The sequence below is a fragment of the Petaurus breviceps genome, unplaced genomic scaffold (assembly GCF_028583685.1).
Source record: "Petaurus breviceps papuanus isolate PSGF00001 unplaced genomic scaffold, PetGlider_PUasm1.0 90865, whole genome shotgun sequence".
NCBI classification, from domain to species: domain Eukaryota; kingdom Metazoa; phylum Chordata; class Mammalia; order Diprotodontia; family Petauridae; genus Petaurus; species Petaurus breviceps.
The window spans coordinates 482,999-500,055 of NW_027187367.1; the positions used below are offsets into that span (position 1 = coordinate 482,999).

The 17,057-nt window shown below is 37.7% G+C and overlaps 1 protein-coding gene and 1 pseudogene across 2 annotated transcripts in view; both read left to right on the forward strand.

Annotated features, from left to right (window-relative positions):
• The window catches only part of STX8 (syntaxin 8), a 279,491-nt gene that overhangs the window by 115,636 nt on the left and 146,798 nt on the right, over nt 1-17,057 (forward strand). The gene's annotated exons all lie outside the window — the stretch shown is intronic.
• On the forward strand, nt 1,562-8,977 carry LOC138150338 (proline-rich protein 11-like; annotated as a pseudogene).

Sequence of the window (17,057 nt, forward strand, 5' to 3'; positions counted from 1 at the left end):
ACCCAAAGAGGTTAAGTCACTTGCTTAAGGAGGACCACTAGCTTTAATGGTAGTTGCAACCTTAAGGACAGGATGAAGATGAGGGAATGACCTTTCATGTTGACACAGTTGTGTGGCGTATTACTGATAGTGCCACAGCTTTATTAGTAGCTGATTAGATAGTACTTTTTACCTAGTTGCTAAATGGGTAAAAACTTAGTGAAATTTTCTTTTGTGATTTATTCAGTATGTGGATAATGGCATATTAATTTTATTTTACATTTTAGTAGTATACATTAGTGGAAGTTGTTCCAGAATGTTCAATTTAGAAGGTACAACTTTTGACTTTCATTATTTGGGATAACTTCCTTGTTATAAATGTTGATGCAGTCAAGCTAACAAGAACATTGGAACACAACAGTCTGCCTTATTTAGTTAGACCTTGGATTCACCCAACTCAATTAATTGGCCTTTGAAGGTAGCATATTTAAGATTTGCAAAGGGCTTTCCTCATAATAGCCCTATTAGGCAAATATTTTAAGTATTCTCACCTTCCAGGTACCCTTGAGGAAACTGATTCTCTAAGAGATTGTGATTTACCCCAGGCTATGTAACTAATAAATATCTGAGGATTTGTCACATCTTTATGGTGATTCCTTTTACAATTCCCTTTAATATTTTCTAGAGGAATCTATCCCTCCTTCCTCTTTCCTGGATTTCAGAATGTGTTTACTGGGCGGATTCTGGATTGTCCTCAGCAAAGAATTTTTTTTGTTTTTAAATCTTTTCTGATTACAGTTTGGACCACAGCCTTCTCTCCTTAAGCTCTGGATAGGTTGTCTCCTTTAATCACCAGAAAGCCTCTGTATTGCTGTAGGACCCCCAACATAGAAGAATATGAAGTATTTAAAATAACTAAATAATTAGTTGTACAATAGTGTAAAATCCACTTGTGAGCAGATGAAGAGTGGAGATGATAGTAGGATTGAATAGAGCTTTGTGATGCATTTGTTAGATGGCTTGGCATAGAAGATACTATTAAAGATGTTAGAAGATAAGATTGAGAGATGCAAAAATGGGAACCAAATTAATGAAATAATTTAGGAAGATAGAAGAGGGTTCTGGAGAGATAAGTGGTGGTCACGGTAATTGGAGAATTTGTACAATCAAATGTATAGAAATCAAATTCAGATAATTAGAGTTATAATGATAAATGCATCGCCTGGAAGTGGTGCTAGGGAGCAAGAAATAGGTTGCTACTCTTCACACATAGAGGCTAAGAAAGGGAAAAAGGAGTGATGGGAAAAGGAAAACCTTAATAGAAATAGTGGTGATGTGCTGTTTTCTAGGGTTTAAGGTAAGAAGATGAGGGGAAAAAGTGAGGAAAAGATTGACATTAAAGGGAGTTTTATTTATAGTAGACTTTTTATTAATTTAATTTTTTTCAATAATCTCAATAAAAGCATAAGCAACATAGATGTGATTTTGACCTGAAATAAAAGAGACTTAATTTCTGAGAATATAGACAGAATTCTCATTATACACATTATACACACCTCCCTGATCAACCTTCTAGAGTAGCATGGTCAGTTCTGGATACTGCATGCTAGAAAGCACGAAGTAATAGGGTGTTTAGAGGAGGGAAAAGTGAAAGTCCTAAATTCTGTGCCTGATGAAGTTCTGTTAAAGGAACTAAAGATGTTTAACCAGTGAAAAATAAGTCTTGGAGAAGATGTGGTGTGAGAGGAATTACTGGTCCTATCTGCTCCCTGAGGGCAGAGACTGGTGCTCTGGTTGAAAGTTGCTGGAGGCAAATTGAGGCTTTGTTTTCAGAAAAAACTTTCTAATGATTGGAATGGATTAGGCTTTATTCTCTTTGCTGGGTTTATTGAAGATCTTCCCAGATAGTTTTTTTCAGGTATTGTTTGGACTGGATGATCCCTGGGGTCCCTTTCAACTTTGAAATTGTGTGATTGGGAGGGGAAAAGGGAAGGGCCTGGGAGAGGTGTGAATTGAGGTTGGGATAATAATATATTGGAAATGAGGCTAGACTCCTGGAGAGGTAATAGGGAAGGAAGAGTTTGTAGCAGTTACGAATAATGCATTATGAAAGCATATGTTTGAGAGTAGAGGCTTTTGTTAGTGGCTGGAGGAACAAGCATTCACTAGACAGAATCACCATATATAATCACAAAAACATTTTTTCATGGTTTTTCAAGGAGAATTTTGAAAAGTTATTAGTTTGTTTAGATATACAAACGGTGTCAAGACTAAAATAATTGTTCCAGTAACCCACAAAAGACTTTTTTGTTCTTAGATATGATCATCATTTGGTTATGTTAATCAATCAGGAATAGTTTATTAAGCATCTACTATGTGCCAGGAATTGTACAAGTACAGACAGTCTCCCTGCTAGAAGAGGTGAAAGGTTTGAGAAAAACTTCATGATAATCCAGATTATGAGAAAGGGTGAAATGTTTTTAGATGGTGCTGAAGAAATATGATAAAATCTGGGAAGGCACCTCAGAGGCTATCCCATCTAACCTGAACAACATCCCTGATGAGTGGTTAGCCAACCTAGACTTGAAGACTTTTAGTAAAAAGAAAACCACAACCTTCCATTTCTCTTTAGTACTACTCTAAATTTTACGAAGTTTCAGGAAGAAAGTCCTAAAGAAAAAAATTCTGGGGTGGAAGTGGCGAGAAATTAATGTTGAGAATTGGTCCAATAATGATGAAAATGATACAATACAGAAAGAAAGTCTGTTTCTTGAATGATAGGTAGCAGAATTTCCTTTGTGCAGGACAAAGACTCTAAATAATATCCACAGCCACTCAAAATAGGTTAATAATTTACAGAGGAAGAAGCAGTTGTGTGGAGATCAGAACACTGGAGATTCATTAGCAATTTTGGCACTACTGTTAACCAATCCCAGGAAAAAGGATGAGTTGTAATTGTTACTGATAGGTTCTGGGTAGAGGCAGGCCAGAATAGAAAACTAGATGAGTCACTGTAGCAGGTTGAGAAAGTGACTATCATCTCCCTGTAATGGAAATGCAAATTTAAAGATCTTCCCTGCCCCTAGGCTAAAGTGCACCTGGAGCTTGGGGTGGGAGGCTTGTTTTTCAGCTGATACTTTTTGATTGGCCAGTGGGTCCAAAAGGTTGTTACATTCTCTGAGCCAGGAGAAGGCTATATAAGCCCTGATGTGTAGCTTTATTTTGGGGGCTCACTTTGAGAAGTGTTCTGTGATTTGATATGGATTCTGGGAAGCCGTTGTCCAGAGCCCGCCGGCTTTGAAAAACCCAGATGTTGATTGGGTATGGATGTAATGGTTGGACAGTTTGGAAATCTGTCTACTTGATCTGTTTCTCTGTCTTGATAATTCTGTCTGTATACTTTGAAGTTCGGGGTGCTAACCTCTTTCCCCTGAACTAGGTAAATGATACATCTGTGACTGACTAAAGTAAGCTTGTTAACCCATTTTGAGTTGCTTTCCTTTAACAAAGCAGATCCAAGAACCTCAGGCAGCAAACCCTGAGGACACTTGGGGTGCTTGCTGCTACACTCCCTCAATTAGAGTATGATTTCTTTGAGAGCAAGGACTATCTTCTCTCCATCTCTAACACTTACCATACTCCTTGGTGTAAAATCAGTGCATAATAAATGATTTTTCAGTCATCAATATATGATGATTCCTTTATGTACATGATATTCCAGCCAGATTGTATTACTCACCATTCCTGCTATATGCCTAACTGCTTTCTTATGGACAGGTCTTTGCTTATATTGATCGCTATACTTGGAATACCTTCTACACTCTTACTGCCTATTGGATCTCTTTAAAGGACCACCACCTTTAAAGCTCAACCAAATTCCGTCTTCTACATTAAAAATTCCCTGATCCTATCTATAATCATTAATTATCTTTCCTCTTTCTGACCTAACATGACATTTCAATTAAATTCAGAAAACATAGTCATTTATCTTCACCTCTCAGGCATTTTTATATGCTATTTTTATGCTATTTCTGTAGATCCATATATTAGACTTTAAGCTCCAATAGGGCAGGGACTATATCTAAACTTAGTATCTCCATCAGTATTAGTCACTTATTATGCAAACATTTATTAAATGTTCATTAGGTGAATTGATATTATAGAAAGAATTATTACATTGTGTGGGAGGAAGTTGTACTAGATGACCACTAAAGGTATTTCCAACTCTTAAGATTCTGTAATTCCAAGTTAAAATAAAAGGAGGGGAGTTTCCAAGGAAGACAGACACATACACATCCAGGAATACAAGGCTCAGTCTCAGTAGTCAGACTGAGGAATCATGTAATGATTTGTGCACTTTGTGATTGGGAGTAGCAAAAGTTGAGACATACCATTAGCAAGCTTCAGTGTGAGGAGATTGAATTGGATGGTCTCTGAATTCTGTTGTAGCCTTAACATTGTCAGTTTATAAGTCAGAGGGAGTTAATGTTTAGCTATGGTCTTTATAATCTAGCATGCTTTTAATAATTGAGAGTGAACTTAATCATAATTACTAGTATCCCTTAAATAAACTCTTGTATTCACCAAGCAAACAACTATTGAACTCATAACTATTTCAATGTTCCTTTTATGGCCTTAGCTAAAGGGTAATAATCCCTTGACTCCTTGCTCTTCTGAGCATTTGCTTTCACCTCCCCTACATCCCATCCCCAAATCTGTTAATATTAACCTGATGAATGGATCCAGATTCACAGCAGGATGTCACAGCTGTACTTTATTTCAGGCTTAAAGAGAGAATCCTCCTGTTGATGATTCTTTTAAACTGCATAAAAAAAAAATACTAGGATTCATAAAAAACAAAGCAGCTGCTTTGACCAATTCAACAAATGTGTGGAACTGAAATACATTTAGACAGATTAGTGAATCTTATAATGTCTGTTCATCATTTTACTATTTGGTTTTTCAGGTTGGTAATTCTAATACACTAGAATGTATTAAATCAGTGGCCAAATTTTTTGGATCAGGACTTGGTGAGAGATTGCAGTATTAGTCACCTTATATTTATTTTAAATTTTCCACTTAGAATGCTTTTCATGTAAGCTTGTCCTAACTCTTTAGAGACATGATTTATGCTTTATAATCCCCCAGGGAATGTAAGTATTTTCATATTTATTGCACCGAACAGCATTTTGCAGTTGCATGCCTGTCCTAAAGTCAGTTTGTCTCTGGAAAAGGGCACAAGAATTCTGACCTCAGCCTAACATTCAAACAAGGAGTCAGGGCTTGAAAAATGTGAATAGATTATGTTTGGCCCATGGAGCAAGTTCCATTTAAATATCTGAACTAGAGAGAAAAACAGCTGGTGGGAGGCAGTATTCAAACAATGATGCCTTTTCTTATATAAATCCATTTAGACCCCCAAGCTTCAGAGCCAGGTCACACAGAAAAAAATCCAGAAATCTCCAGCCACTCCAGATTTTCATCAGACTATTCTTAAGTTTTTGAGTTTTTCTTCTTCACCCTAGTTATGCACTGACTACCTTCTGGGTTCTAAATCCATGCTAGGAGTTAAGTCACTGATCTTTGGGAGCTGACTATTATAGCTGACTAGATTATAAAGACCATAGTTTAATTTCAATGTGAATACAATTAGCAATAGCATAATCATGATTTGAGAAATAGATGGAGGGAATTCACTCATACATTTCATTGCATTTCTTTCATCCTAACCCCAACAATCTCCTCTACTCTCATCTCTTGCAATTTCTGTCTCAGTGTCAGAACGAGAAGGGATCATTAATTCATTCAACAAATATTTGGTTAAGTGTAAGCACTTTTGTCATACACAATCCTGTTTCAGAAGATAAAAATAAGTGGCTTCTACCCTCAAGGAGCTTATATTCTTTTTGGGCGTGAGATAGAACAGTGCAAACATAGATTAGTAAGAACAAAATATTTGCAAAATAAATAGAAAATAATTTCCTGTGAAGGAGGAAGATACTCTTTCCCTATTCTAATCCATCCTCCATTCAGCCACAAAATGATTTTTCTAAAGTGCTGGTCTGACCATGTCAGCTATCCTACTCAATAAACTTCCATGGTTTTCTATCATTTTCAGCATCAGATACAAAATTTTCTGTTTGGCATTCAAAACCTTTCACAACATATTCTCCTACCCCCCTACAGTTTCCTTACATTTTACACTCCATGTACTCTTTGATTCAGTGACACTAGCCTCCCGACTATTTCAGGAACAACACACTCCATCTCTTGCCTCCTGGAATTTTCTCTGATGGTTCTGTATGCTTAGAATGCTCTTCCTTCTCATCTCTACCTTCTGGCTTCCCTGATTTCTTTCAGGTCCCAATTTTCCCAATCCCTCTTAATTCTAGTGCCTTCCTTTTTATTATTTTCTTTTTATCCTGTATTAGCATGTTTGTACATATTTATTTGTTTGTTCCCCCACACTCCCCATTAGATTCCTTGTGGGCAGGGGCTGTCTTTTGCTTCTTTTTTCTACCCCCAGTGCTTAGCATAGTGCCTGGCACTTAGTGAATATTTAATAAATGTTTATTGACAGAGAGGACATTGTCCAGACTCTTATTTACCTCCTGGGTTATACTAAAAAATGGCCAAACAATACTAGAGAAGAAGGAAGTTGAGAGCCAGAGCCAAAATGTTATTCAGAAAAAATAAAAATAAAGAAATACCAGGGCGGCCAGGTAGCACAGCGAGTAAGAGCACCTGCCCCAGAGTTGGGATGACCTGGGATCGAATCTGGGCTCAGACACTTAGCACCCACCCAGAAACACCTGGCCGCGTAACCTTGAGCAAGTTACTTAACCCCAATTGCTTAGGGGCAGCCAGGTGGCGCAGTGAGTAAGAGCGCAGGCCCCAGTATCAGGAGACCTGGGATCAAATCTGGGCTCAGATACTTAGTACCACACACAGAAATAACTGGCTGTGTAAGCTTGAGCAAGTTACTTAACCCCAATTGCTTTAAAAAAGAAAAAAAGAAAGAAATACCATTTCTTCTCCTCCTTCTCCTCCTTCCTCTCCTTCTTCATCTCCAACTCTTATCTCCATCTGAAAGGATGATAATAACCCCTCCCACTAACATGGGTTCTGGCCAAAGTTGGCAGACATTAGCCTGGAGCGTCATATTTTCCAACATGAAGAATCCAATGAAATTCTTAACAAAGAGGGTATGGTCTTTGTAGTGGTATTGCCAGAGCAGTATTAAACAGAATTTAGAGATGTTGAAGGACTGCCTATTTCCATCTTATGTCTACTTCCCTAAACTCAGCCTGATCAGACAGCGGGTTGACAAGCTGGAACATGAATTCTCCAAGCTCCAGCAAGCATTGAAGATCTCTCAGACCTCTGCCTCAATCATTCCTCTTGCCAGGATTGGCATAAAACATGTCACTTGAGGGCTCAGCTACCAGAGGACCTAGCTCAACCTCAGACCACTATTAGAGAATCATTGTCCTTATTCCCACCTGTGACACTGCAGCCTGTAGTTCTCCTTCTTCCTTCTCCTCTTCCTTCTCCTCCTCATCTTCTGCCTCTTCCACCCCTCCACCACCTTCACTACCTCTACCACCTCTACATCTTCCACTTTGCTCAGTACTTTTGTTGCTCAAAAAAGCTTATCATACTAAAACACTTTAGGCTGCACAATTAAAACATGCATAAAACATGCCCATGCATGTAACTGTTAAAGATCTGCTCACTGAAAGCCACAGGTTATGGTCTCTGATCTTCAGAGTATCTCCCTGAAACCTCAGTCCAGATTTATTGATGAGTTTCCATAAACTCATGTCATGAATGTGATAATTACTTTCAGTGAAAGCCAAGTGGATCTGAGAAGACTTCTTAGGAAAGTCAACCTAAACAGGAGCCTAGGAGGAAGCCCTCTCATCAATAAAGAGAATATGGAACAAGGTTGACTCCAATAATGACCAAGGCCTTGCTGTGAAAGTTTCAGCTGGCTTACCCAAATCCCAAACTCCATCACTTTCTCTCTGTCTCTGTCTCTGTCTCTGTCTCTCTCTCTCTCTCTCTGTCTCTCTCTCTCTCTCTCTCTCTGTCTCTCTGTCTCTGTCTCTCTCACTCTGATGAGGCATTCAGGGTTAAGTGACTTGTCTAAGGTCACACAACTAGTATGTGTCAAGTGTCTGAGGTTGGATTTGAACTCAGGTCCTCCTGACTCCAAAACTAGTGCTCTATCCACTATGCCACCTAGCTGCCCAACTTGCTGCAAACAACCTTGATAGTAAAATTGGTGTCCATGATGGGTCATGTTTGAAGATAAAATATTATAAAGAAGTGCTCAAATGTAATTTTTAAGGATTCCAGAAACCAATAATTCATCCATTGCATATCTACCCAGCAAAAAGTATAGATCTAAATATTGTCCATTTATTTCTATTAGTAAAATAGTAAAATAAAATATTAGGTTTTTTGCCTTTGGTTGTCTTAGCTGATCAATTTTAATGAAATATCTCTCATATCCTTTCTCTAATTTGTCACGATAGAATTTTGAATGATTGATTCATTTTAAGAATCGTCATTTGTAATTGCCACATTTGCCACCCAACAAATAAATAGATGACAGGGTTTTTATCCCTACCTATCTTTATCCAGACAAGTAAGAGATAGGAACCTCATGGTCTTGAAAGGTAGAATATGCATCTTCTGCTATCTTGTGTAGCCATTTCTAGCTCACCATTACGCCCTACCAGCTTTTTACTTTTCATATTCCATATTCAAGAAACCAAAGGGAAGTTTCATGGACAGTCCCAGTAGGTACTATGCTTCTACTGTGCCTCCACCCAAGAGCTGCACGAACTCTAAAGCTTCCTCTGGGCATAAGGCTCTCTTTTCTATATTTGTAGCCATACAGAAGAGGGAGCTGTCATTAAGCACAAAACCAGATTTGGGGCTGTTTAAGAGACTCATCTACTACTCTAAGAATGAGAACAGCAGTCAGTGAATTAATGAGGACTGCAGGGGTAGGAAGCACAGGGTTACAAAATCTTAATAAGCTTACTATCTTTCTGGCAAAACCTGTAAGATGAGACAAATATAGGATCCTTGGAAAGTTCCTAAGCTAAAAATCTAGTTTACATGTAATTGGAAAAAAAATACTTCTTAAAAGGAATTTCCTAAAATATCTAGTCATGTTCAAACCTTGGTCAAAGTACAGTGGCCCTAGAATATCCCCATCTGAGCTCTATGGCTTTCTTTTCAACCTAGGCCCTTTCTTAAATAATCATATTTTTGAGATACATGAACAAGAGTCTTAACACTCACAGTGGCTAAATGTAGAAGCTATAGTAAGACACATATACCAAAAATGAAATGTATTATTAAAAAACAAAGCTTGTTGGCTGTCCTTGTAAAAATCAAGAGCTAAGGGAATGCTCCTGGAAGAAACATTTCATTTTTTATTGCAGAATGGCAATAAGTGAAAGGCATAAGTGAAGTTTATAATAGTTCTATTATGTACTGTGTTCATTTTACAAATAACTTGATAATTCACCAAGGATGAATGCTATTGTACCTCTTTGGTTACCAAATAATTGAAAAGGTTCTCTAATGGGTACTATATAGGTGTATGCAAATACATATATTTGTTAAGCTACTACTGCCATTATACCAGTATTAAGAAATATTACATGCTCCCCAGGTTTTCTTTTCAGCTTTTGCTTTTATAAACTCTTGTAGCTTGCATTGTATTTTTCATCATTCTGTAAATCCTGTGTGAACGTGGGCAAGTTACTTAACCTCAATTGCCCTGCCTTCCCCCCTCCAAAAAGACAACCCCCCCCAAAAAAAACCCATAATTCTGTAAGTCTTGGGCTGCTTAAAGCCACTGTATACTGTATGTTTTGTTATTAAGATTGGGTGATAACAAACTCAGACAAACATTTCTGGAGCCACTTACCTATATTTTAACAACAAAAATTTTTTAATAAAAAATGCTTATTGACTGACTTGACACTGGCAATTTGGGGTCATCAGGATAGAACTTACATATGAAGCTGTATTTAAGCTTAGCTTTGAAGGAAGACAACTTAGAAATAATTTATTAGTATTCCTTCATTTTACAGATGAAGAAACCATTTCTGCAGATTTTTGTACATGATAGGTCACTTACTAACAGTTTTCTCATGTGAAGTATAGTTAAAAACTGATGTCTGAGTCCCTCAGTTTTTATTTTGGTTCTGCCACTAATGAGATTTGTAACCATGAGAGTAAGTTAATCTCTCAAAACCTCAATTTTTATCTCTAAAATCAGGATAATACCTATTCTACTTGCCAGATAGCATTCTTATAAGGTTCAAATGAGAGAATGTATGTGAAAGTACTTTTGTAAAGCACTACACAAATATATTCAGTGTAAGATTCTGCAATTTATCAATGTGGTTCCTCCTTCCACTGACTTAAATGACCACCTTTTTGGTAAGAAGTCTTTGAATGTTTTGTGGCTGAAACATTTACCATGTTTCCCCGATAATAAGACAGTCTTATTAAATTTTTTTGGACAGAAAAACACCAGAGGGCTTATTTTCAGGGGAGGGCTTATTTTAATGAACATTGACAGCAATTTTAATAAACAGGTAAATGTGAACAAAAAAATGTACCTTTATTCAATAAGCAAATCACTGGGGAAGAACAGGATGATGCGCTCACTGCTGCAGCTCTGATTGAATGCAGCTCGGAGCGTGGCGTGCGTTTCACGGGGGAGGGGGGACGGTGCATACAGAGGATACCGTAATGTAGCGTGTAGCGCAGGGGATCACCTTCACTACAGTAGCAATCTCAATATGGCTTATTTTCGGGGGAGGGCTTATTTTAGAGGAATCTTACACAGTAAGGGGAGGGCTTATTTTCGGGATAGGTCTTATTATCGGGGTAACACAGTATTAATTGGAAGCCAGCCTATTGATGATTCTCTTGAAGCTTAGCCAGGATAATGCTTGGACCCAAATCCAGGTCTGCCTGGTGGGATCTGAAAAAGCTTTTTCTCTGCTGGCATAGTCTTATCTTACTAACCTGATTCTTACTATTACCCCTACTGCTATGATTGTAATCTGACCTAGTGTTACTATTCTGCCCTCTATTTTTCTATTTTGTTGTTTTGTCAGGAGAGTTTGTAATCCAGTTTGTGCAGATATATTTCCTAGGTTTGTCCTGGTCACCTTGCTAGATCCAGGCTTTATGGACTGGTGTCAGAATAAATTATGCCTCTCTCATCCATTGGGAGACAAGGGCTGTAACTTTTCTAAAAGCATAGTCATACTGTTATCCTTTTAATCCAGCTCTGTGCCACTTCATGCTTGGATTATTCTAATAGCCTTTTAACTGATCTTCCTTTCTCTAGTGCTGTTCTCTTACTCTAAATTGCCTCTTCTACCACCATGTTGATGTTTTGAACTGGACCTGTGGTTTCATTGGCATAGGAAACTTAACAGTGGGGAAAACACATCTCTCAATTCATATCAGCACCAACTTTCAACTTAAAGTTTTTGGGTATTATTTGGGACACTGAGAGGTTCAATAACATTCTCAGCATCAGACAGATAATAAATATATGTCATTGGTATATTTGAACCCAAGTTTTCCTGACTCTGCCCCCTGTGCTGTTCTGACTCACTGACATAGTAATTTACTAAATTACTAATTTTATTTATTTCATTCCTTCGATATCTGTGAATTCAGAAGTAAAGCCCAAATTAAGGTCCTCTTTAGTCTAGGTTCAATCTGTCTTTCCAACTTGCAGTGTGTTTTTACTGTTTACTAATCACGTCATGTATATTTTGACCTCCAAATCTTTTCTTATTCTCTTCCCTCCAATAGAATGCCTTTCATCTCTTTAAGTTCTCTAAGGTCCAGTTCAAGTGCTACCTCCTACAGAAAACCTTTCTTGACTTTTCCAGCCAGTAGTGATCCATCTGTCGTCATAGTGCTTATTTCATTTAATATTATTATTATTATTATTTTTAATCTTTTATTAACTTCTGATTTACATCATTCATTTCCGCCAGATTTTGAGTTACAAATTTTCTCCCCGTTTTTCCCCTACCCACTGCCCCAAAATAGCAGTCCCATAGGATATCCCCTCCTCCAATCTGCTCTCTCCCATATTTTCTCCCATACCCCTTTCTACTTTTCCAGTGGATCTCTATGCCTCAGTGCCTGTATATCTTATTTCCCAATTACATGTAAGATAGTATTAATAATAGTTTATATATATATATATATATATATATATTTGAATATTTGATTTTAAAACTTTCAATTCCAGATTCATTCCCTTCCTTCCTTGTCACCCACCCTTACTGGGAATATACATAGTTCAGTATAGGTTGTACATGTGTGGCTAATGCAAAACAATAACATAGTAGATATATTGTAAAAGACTGACTACATTTCCCTCCCTCCTATCCCACCTCCCACTTGTTCTATTCTCTACTTTGATCCCGTCTATTTTCAAAAGTGAGTGCTTCCAGCTTCCCTCCCCCCTAGCCTACCCTCCCTTCTATCATCCCCCTTCTCATCCCCTTCCCCCCCTATTCTCCTGGAGGGTGAAATACCCTATTTAGTGTGTATTTCACTCCCTCCTCAAGCCAAATTCAATGGGAATAAGGTTGACCCATTCCCTTTTGCCTTCCTATTTTTCCCCTCCATTGTAACCATTTTCCTTTGCCTCTTCTAGTTTACCCCAATCTGTCTCTCCCCATCTCCTCTCATTGTATTCCTCTCAGCTCTTAATTTCACCTTTTAAGTATCATTCCTTCCTGTTGAATTGGTCCTGTGCCCTCTATCTAAGTATACCTGTAAACATATACACACACATTCACATATGTATTCATATGCCCATATACCCTCATATAGACAAATATATATATTTCTAATCCCTTCAACTACAGAGAAAAGTCTCATAAGTTACAATTATTGTTTTTCCATGTAGGAATGTTAATAGTTCAACTTTGATAAGTTCTTTATGATTCCTTTTCCCTGTTTACCTTCTCATGCTTCTCTTGCTTCTTGTATCTGAATGTTAAATTTTCTATTCAACTCTGTTTTTTTCAGCAAGAATGCTTGGAAGTCCTCTATTCCACTGAATGACCATATTTTCTCCTGAAACATGATAGTCAGTTTTGCTGGGTAGGTGACTCTTGGTTTTAATCCCAGCTCCTTTGCCCTCCGGAATATCATATTCCAAGCCCTTTGATCCCTCAGTATAGACGCTGCCAGATCCTGCGTTATCCTGATTGTTTTTCCACAATATTAAAATTGTTTCTTCCTGGCTGCTTGTAATATTCTCTCCTTAATCTGGGAATTCTGGAACCTGGCTATAATAATCCTAGGAGTTTTCTTTTTGGTATCTTTTTCAGGGGGTGATCGGTGGATTCTTTCAACCTCTATTTTGCCCTCTGGTTCTAAAACATCAGGACAGTTTTTGAGAACTTCCTGGAGGATGATTTCTAGGTTCTTACTTTGGTCATGGCTTTCAGGCAGTCCAATAATTTTTAAATTATCTCTCCTGGATCTATTTTCCAGGTCAGTGGTTTTTCCCATGAGATATTTCACATTGCCTTCTATTCTTTCATTTGTTTGGATCTTTTTAACAGTATCTTGATTTCTCATAAAATCATTAGCTTCCATTTTCTCCAATCTAATTCTGATACAATGATTCTCCTCACTGAGCTTTTGAGATTCTTTTTCCATCTGGCAAATTTGTCTTTTTAAGGCATTCTTCTCCTCATTGCCTTTTTGGGCTTCCTTTGCCATTTGAGTCAGTCTGTTTTTTAAGGTATTATTTTCCTCAGTCAGGCTGTTGACTCTCATTTCATAATTTTCTTGCATTGTTCTCATTTCTCTTAACAATTTTTCCTCCACTTCTCTTATTTGGTTTTCAAAATCTTTCTTAAGGTCCTCTATGCCCTGTAACCAGCTTGTATTTTCCTTTGAAGCTTTTGGTGCAGGAGTTCTGACTTCACTGTTTTCCTCCTGTTCCATGCTTTGCTCCTTTTTGTCCCCAAAATAGGAGTGTATTGTTGAAATCTTCTGTCTGCTTTGTTTCCTTTGCCTGCTCATTTTGCCACTCAGTTACTTGACTTTTGGGCTTTTTACCACAGTAGGACTCTGCCACCAGACAGGGGAGCTTTCGTCCCAAACGCTGGGGTTTTCTCAGCTGCCAGAGGTATTAGATGGGTACCCTCTTTGAGGTCTCCACACGCTCTGGCAAGCTGGACACACACCCCAGAAGCTCCACCCTAGACTGCAATCCAGATCCAAGCAGGTTAAAGCAAGAGCAATTACCCCTCAGACTGGTGCTTGGTTCCCCCTACACTCTGCAGGCCAAGAGCTGAAGCCGCCAGGTGACACTGGCTGGCTGTGCAGGAGTCTCAGTGGTTTTTCGCCCTGGGGCTAAAAGCCATGCACTCCCACTTACTGGTCCCAAAGTCCAGAATGTACTGACCTCTCACTTTGTCCTTTGTGTCTATTTGTTGACAAATCTGGAAATGGCCACAGCTGCTGCTGATCTGGAGTCCCTCTGGCCATGGCTGGTCAGGCCCACCCTGGGGCTAAAGCCTAGGCAGGGCTGGGCTCGTCCCCCAGAGCACTGGGCTGGCCTATTCCTGCCAGCCTGCTGGGCTGTCCTCAGTGGGAGGTTAGCTTCTCTTTGTCATTTTGTGGGTTCTGCAGCTCCAAAGTTTGTTTAGAGTCCCCTTTTTACATGGATTGGGGAGGGTGGAAGCCGGAGCTGCGGGAAGGTCGTGCTTCTTATCCGCCATCTTGGCTCCACTTCCTTCATTTAATATTATTAAGTGTTTTTTTTCTTTTAAGTAGTATTTTATTTTTTCCAAGTACATGTAAAAATAATTTTTTACGCATTCATTTTTAAAATAAAATTTTGCGTTCCAAATTTTCTCCTTTTTCTTCCTCCTCCCTGAGACAGTAAGCAATTTGATATAGGTTTATTTATGTGTAGTCATAACATGCGTGTTTTTTAATAGTTAAGTTTTATGTGATTTAAATTTATTGAGTGCTTATTATATATAGAACTTTTTTTTTTTTGCTTTTCACTGTGGACAGTAAAGACGAGAATTTGAGGAACTATGTCCTAAAAGAGGTGAGAATGCATGAAAGAACTGTGACAGTCATCCCATATCCTTTGCTCAGAAGGGTTCTAAGTACAAATTAGCTTCATCTCAGAGAATCTTAGCCTGATATCAGAGTCCCTTATGTTTATTTTTTCCCCATTTGATGTTGGGTTTCAGTATCAAAATGTATCATAGGGTACATATATAAATGGGACCTCTTTTAGGCTTTATGACAGTTTTGTGATTGTCCAACTACAGGCACTCACCTCATGATCATGCCCAGGTTGCTTTTGCCCTTTCTCAGTTTGGCCTTTGCTTCCCTCTGCTGGTTATGTGTGAATCATGGTATCTTAAGCAAGTCTTACCTTTAACCCTGTAATTCCCAGTTTCTAGAATATAGCAAGTTTAGGAATGAATTCTTCCTATACTATTGGACAGCTTACTATTTTTCGGTTTCATTTGCCCTGTTCACTATAAAACTCTTGCTCTGAGCCCCAGTGGTTCTAGCAAGTACAAAGAGCTAAGAAAATTTACTTGTGGGAATGATAGCAGATCTGACCACCAAGAAATAATATAACTTATGAATTACATTATCTTATATTCAAAATTCCTATAACTCACTTCTTTTCAGTGAAGAATTCAGTCATTTGTGGGAATTAACATTTTAAATGCCTGTGGTAATTGGCATCAGTTTGACTGTTCATTGACATCTCTTTATAACCTGATTATTTCCTAATAGGGATCTATAATTTTAGTATCTGCCCATTAAGTGAAAAGTGATACTTAACTGTAGCTGTTTGGTCTAATCACAAGGATTATTTAGCATTTTAAGAGAAAACAGTAATGTAGCACATTTCTCTACAATTATAATTCTATGCCATAAAATATGTATTAAGTACCTACTGTATGTCAAGTTATGACAAATTTATGAGTCTGAGATTCATTCACATTCTTCACACAGCTAATAAGAAAAAGTGTAGTCCTGGTGACCTAGTGTGTTTGCTTTCTGACACCTATTATAGCTAAGTATGGAGAGTCTTAACAACTAAAAGTTGGCCAGTATTAATGATAATAGTTATTATTATAATAGCTATCATTTATATGGTGCTTTAAGGTATAGAAAATGCTTTATCTTTGTCATCTAATATTGATATTAACAATACTTACAGTTGAGGGAGATCAGAATGGGAGAGGCTTAATGACTTGCCCACACCAGGGTTGCACAGTTTGTAAGTGTCACAGCTCTATCTGGCAATACTACCTACTTGCCTCTATTCATGCGAATGAATGATTTAGTCATGTCAACATCAGAAAAAAAGAAAAATACAAAATGATCCTATGTCTTATTCATCCCTAGTTTACTTTTTCAATAACTGACAGTGGTTTCCAAGCTGTGATTGCTCATTCACTCTATCAATTAAAAAAAATGCTGAGTGTGCACTGCAATTTATGTATGTTTCTAAGTTATATACATGTACTACTGTATGTTATCATGGGTATTATAAAGCACACAGTAAAAATGAAGAAGGATGGAATAAAGAAGAAATAATATTTAAAAAATTATTTTATGTATGAACTATACAAAAAGCCTTTTTGTGCTCAATAAAATTAATATTTTAGTAAGAGTGTTTTGATTGAAAAGACTTCATTTTTTTAATGGAGCAGTTTATTTTGATACTTTCTTTTATGTCTGTCATAATCGAAAAAGGAAACTTATGGGTATATAGATCCAAATGAAAGAAGTACATCTCTAGTTGAATTTTCTAAATCATGCTACTGTACCTAGAATGCTTAGCCTCATTTCTGCATCCTCTGACTTCCTTCAAGTCCCAGCTAAAACCTCACCTTTCAAAGGAAGCTTTTCTCAGTTCCTCTTAATTATAGTGCTTTTGCTTTGTTGATTATTTCCTATTTATCCTGCATAAGACTTATTTGTATGTATTCATTTGCATTTTG